Source organism: Tachysurus vachellii, chromosome 24 (assembly GCF_030014155.1).
Source record: "Tachysurus vachellii isolate PV-2020 chromosome 24, HZAU_Pvac_v1, whole genome shotgun sequence".
Classification (NCBI taxonomy): domain Eukaryota; kingdom Metazoa; phylum Chordata; class Actinopteri; order Siluriformes; family Bagridae; genus Tachysurus; species Tachysurus vachellii.
The window spans coordinates 8,136,162-8,141,432 of record NC_083483.1 but is presented as its reverse complement, the minus strand read 5'-3'; positions in this window follow the sequence as shown (position 1 = coordinate 8,141,432).

The window sequence follows — 5,271 nt, the reverse complement described above, 5'->3', positions numbered from 1 at the left end:
TTTGTGCTAATTACCTGTCTTTGAATGATTCACTTCTGAAGAGGCTTTGAAATGCAACAAGCCAATTACCTGCAGCTTTTCCTTAATGTAGGCTTAAAAGGCCCTGTGATCTTCCTCTTGCACCTCCCCGCTCTACTCCTCTATTCTCGCTACACAGTAAGAACCCTATGCCTCTGGGGCATTTCCCAAACGTTTCATTTACAATGCCTCGCAGTCCATTTTCACAGTAGGGAAAAGTGCAATTGTGTTTTCTAGTTCATTTAAGTCAACAAAGCCTTTCTCTCTGTCTTGCTGTCTGTCTGTCTGTCTCTCTGTCTGTCTGTCTCCTTCTCTCTCTCTTACTTTCTTTCTTTCTTTCATTCTTTCTTTCTCTTGCACCCATTCTTCTTTTTTTCCCCACATGCCTTCCGTCTGATGGAAAAAAAAAAAGATAAGAAAGAAAGAGAGAGATGTTGAGAAGATTCTCTTAATGATATTTATGTTATGAAATTAGAAGCTCCTGATCAGATGAACATTACATTAACCTTAGTTACTGTAATCATAGACATAGTTTTAATCATTATGTCAGATTAGCTTTCAACTCAAAATTCAGCTGAAAAACTGCCAGGACACTGAACCAGGACTTTATTTTAACCGTCATAAGAAAAACTCACATGTCAGAATCAAATTACTGTCGATTTTATGAGGCAGACATCTGCCCAGATACCACGGCTCCGGCCTCCTGCCTCACGTCCTGTGCGTGTTTTTAAAAGCCCTTTGCTCACTCTCGGCATGTCAGAACTGGTCCTTTCCTGATGGTCTGAGATCAGCTCAGAGGATTCTCTCACACTGTTAAAGTTACGGTTTGTAAAGACAAGCTGAACCCAGATCAGCATTAAAAGCTCCTCTCCACCCAGCACCTCCCCCTCTATTCACATTGAGAGAGACCAAAGAGTGTTTATTCAAAGTCTCTTTTAACTGGTCGACCCCCTGGTGGCCAGCTTTTTCATGGGAGGAATTTCAAATTGTAATCTGGGGGCAACCAAGCACACATATTTGTTCATGGCCCAACCTCCGCTGACCACATAATTTTCTGACAGCAGATCTGGAAATCTGGATAAAATGGTTGTAAACTGTGCCAAAGGCTCCTACAACAGCCTACAGGAAGTTTGCAGGAATATACACTCAATGACCCAGATAAGGAAAGGTTACAGTTAGGGTTGAGGGCTTAATGATATCTTTTCATATTATTATTTATTGGTAAAGAAGTTTAATAAACTCCACTTTGCTTAAAAAAAAATTGTAGGTAATATCAGTTCAATGTGTCCATATATAAAACATAATATTTATAAGCGGTCCCAGGTACTTCACCTCGAAGTAATGACTGTAACCACGGTAATAAAACAAAGACAAATCAAAAGTTTCCTTGTGATCCTACATCAACAAATCTGATAAAAATCAGCTCTGCTGTTTCATATTGCATGTAGAAGTCCATTGAAAAGAAAAACGTGAGTTGAATTCTAGGTAACAAGGGCCCTTATTGTACTATACTGTATTACACTGTCATGAACACTTAGCATGTCTTACATCAAACAAAACGTGACAATATGATTGACCCTGGAAGATCATGACCTAATGCACTGATATCAAATTTCATGCAAATAATTTCCATTTCCAGACCAGAAAGAAGAGACATCTGTTGGTCAAAGTGGAACTATATAAGAGGTATCTTTGTCACGTTTTATATTCAGTTCATAAAGATTACTGGAATTGAAACTGGAGTGTTATTAGGGTCAAACTGAATCAGCATTTGTTGAATATCTGGACATATTTAAAATGTACTTAATTGCATTTTAACATTCCAAATGAGAACAACACGTTCTGACCAAAGTGACACACACGCACTGTGTGTGAAACAAAAACACTTTCATACAAACCTACAATTTGTACGATAGCTCGTGGTGAGCGTTTGACTGAACAGTAAAAGTAATTTAAGCGGCTGTGAAAGCCTGTATGAAAAATAACACATGGCCACTCTTAAGTGGAAGATGTTGTGCGGACATTCCTAGTGAGTTTTGTGTGACCGCTCAATGACCACAGCGTTGTGCACGAGAGCACAAACACAGATCCACTCATACATTCACACATTTACTCTAACAGTGTTCATTCCCGATTCTCTTAGTAATTGATCTAGACTAATCCACATACATATTTCCACATGCATCATTCCCACAGTAGGAGCTTCCATGCTTAATCCTGTCCTCGGGAATTTAATGTGGAATTTGCTGTATGGTTTGTTATTAAGCATGTTATTATATGGTCATACTCCGGTTCTAATCTTTATCGGATGCGAAATTATAACAAGCCCTGAATACTGTGTTTCATTAGGACTACGGTGTATAATAAATCACTTTAGCCGCTGTGCTGCTTCATTCCACTCATCCTTTTAGTGAAAAGACATGGCTATTCCTGGCTCTTCTAAAATAACAGGCATGAATATCAATGCTGTTCCTCTCAGGATCCCTCGTCCATTTCACAACATTTTTGGCAGCTATTTCCCTGCTGAGAATCTGAATGGGGGAGAAAACAAACCAGCCCCGCATGGCTGGCTCTCTTTTTTGAGCCAGAGCCATGTAGTCAGTCTCCAGCTCACAATGTAGAAATAGCAGTATGTCTCGGTCACCTCCTTGCTATAAAAATGTGCATATACAAACATTCTATAGGTGAATGTATTCACATATCTCTCATTTCTCTTAATCCCATAGGGAAAAGCTTTAATTCTGTGGCATCTGAGTCAGTGGATAATTTGTAGCTTTAACCTCATCGCCGTGAAGCTAAAACTCAGGAAGATCCACTTTCCATTTTGTACGAAGCAACACACTATTTGATATGTGGATATTGTTGCTTTAAGGTTTTAAAGGTGAGTGCAGGAGCGAAGGAGTGAACACGGTCTAAGTGAAGCCGGCACGTATAAGGAATCAAATTCATAGTGTAATAAATCCAAACACGTAAAATACCATCACACTAAACTGTGTCACAGTAGGGCCTCTAGAATTCATTAAATCGAGATTGACATGCACAATCGGCAACATTTGAACTTTCTCTTGGTATTTCGGCACTAAATTTGCCTTGGCCCCAGCTTTTATGAACTGACTGAGTGGTTCCATCCAAGCCTGAAAACGAATTGGAAGAGACTCCATGTGAAAAGGTCCATTATTGCCTGTGTAAATTGTGCGGCCCGTTGCAGCCTGACCTTAAGGGGTGAAAAAAAAAAATCCTCTTTCAAACTGCGTAGAGATATCTAACAAGAAAAGCAAAAGGCTTCCATGCTGCTTTGCAAGGGTGTGTGTGCCGGCGTGCAGGTTAACGGAGGAATGTTATGAAACCAAATACATCAGCAGAGATACTTCTTATATGAGACGCTGAATCTATGTTTACACAGACTCAAATTGTTCTTCCTGGGGTTTGCTGTAACATTGTTTCAGGGCTGAATCTATAGGTTATGCCTTGATAACTCATTTGCTGAGCCCTCTCTCATATTGGGGTGATCAGATGGAATTTTGTTCTCTCTCCAAACATTTGAACGAGGAAAATAGTGACTGTCAGAGACCACGGCTTCAGGATAGATATTTCAATGTATGATTGACCGTTATATGTTTTCTATACATTTTCTCAGCTAGGACGCACTTTTACTTTTCACCACGATCTCAATTTTGTGTGGAAAATATCCTTAATTAATTGAAGATATGCTTGATTGTTTTCCACTTTGTAATTTGATATAGTCTATCGTTAAAGATCCTTTAAATAATAAACTGTCTGGACTGGACAAGTGTTTTTGTCCAGTCCAGACAGTTTATTATTTAAAGGATCTTAGCAAAGATGCTAAGCAGGTGTAGCTGAGGTGGCGGGGGAGGGGTTTATTTACACCATGAAAATATTTGGCTATTTTAAGTGTCTATTTGGCTTTTTTAAATCTCATTTACTTCCTTTTTAGTGTATTATGAGAAAACTTGTAATTAAGTTGCTTTTTAATTAAAAAAATATTATTTTTATTCTTAATATCTTTTAAAACCACCTCAGTTGTTTGGCTCGAAATGGGTATCTTTATGTAACTTTACACTTACGTTTGGTTGCATTTATCTATTCGATTTTTATAAAATAAATTATTTCTAATGATTAATAGTAATTAATCCATAGCAATTGTGATATGTATTTGCCATGCTCTTTGTCTTCTAAGACTATTTATTGATCAATAGATTTTTATTAACAAAAACAATTATATATTATATCATTAGAATTTGTCTTAATTTTCAGAGGCAAATAAGATTTAGTAAGCTTTAAAAAAAAAAATAGGGTTCAATTAGTATTCCGTTTTCTGGAACTAAATATCAGAAATATTTGTTAAATAATTAACTTTAAGGTAATTAGGCATTGAAATGTTGGTTAATATTTCAGAACTAGAAATAGGGATAGATTTTACAGATATATAGTAACTTCATTTGAAACTTTGAACATTTTTATTCTGTTTCTATTCTAGTATATTTCCATACTAATTCTATACGTTCAATTAGACTTGAGAAAAAAAGGTACAAACTAGAAATAGCATTTTCAATTCATTTAAATATGTTTACTTAATTAAAACTAATGACTTTGTTGGACTTGGTTTCTGACTTTATGACTCTAAATAGCAGGTTAGGTTCATTTTTAAAGTCTTATAACTTCTTACTATAACTCTTTTTTGTGTGTGTGTGTGTGTTGTTGGATAAAGAGAAGAGAAATGGTTAATGTTTTTGCTCTTCTCAGCTGGCCTGGGAGCTATGTGCTGTACTGGACTATGGCATATTTGGAGGACAATTGGTTAAGTGGAGTTAACTGTTGCCTTTTTCTCCCTGAGGTAGCATCGCTTTTGATCCTGCCCTGCCTGGCGCCTTCCAAAACACAACTCGTCTGGCTTATTAAATGCCTAGAGAGAGAGAGAGAGAGAGAGAGAGAGAGAGAGAGAGAGAGAATGCCTGTTGGCTTCTTAGCTGAAGCTTTTGTAACCCTAAAAACCCATGACAAGCCTTAAATTGCGGAAATGCGGTGTGAACAGCCTTAACCAATCAATTTCTTTCTTTTGCTGCGCATCAGCCAGAGGAATAGTTTGTGAATAAATAAGGCGCTTGTTTTATTTCCCAGATGCGTTTAATGTTACTAAATGCGTCACTATGCCATCACTGTTTAGATTTTTTCTGTTATAAAATTATTTTAGTATCAATCTAATTTTTTTATTTGAGTTATATATATTTATAT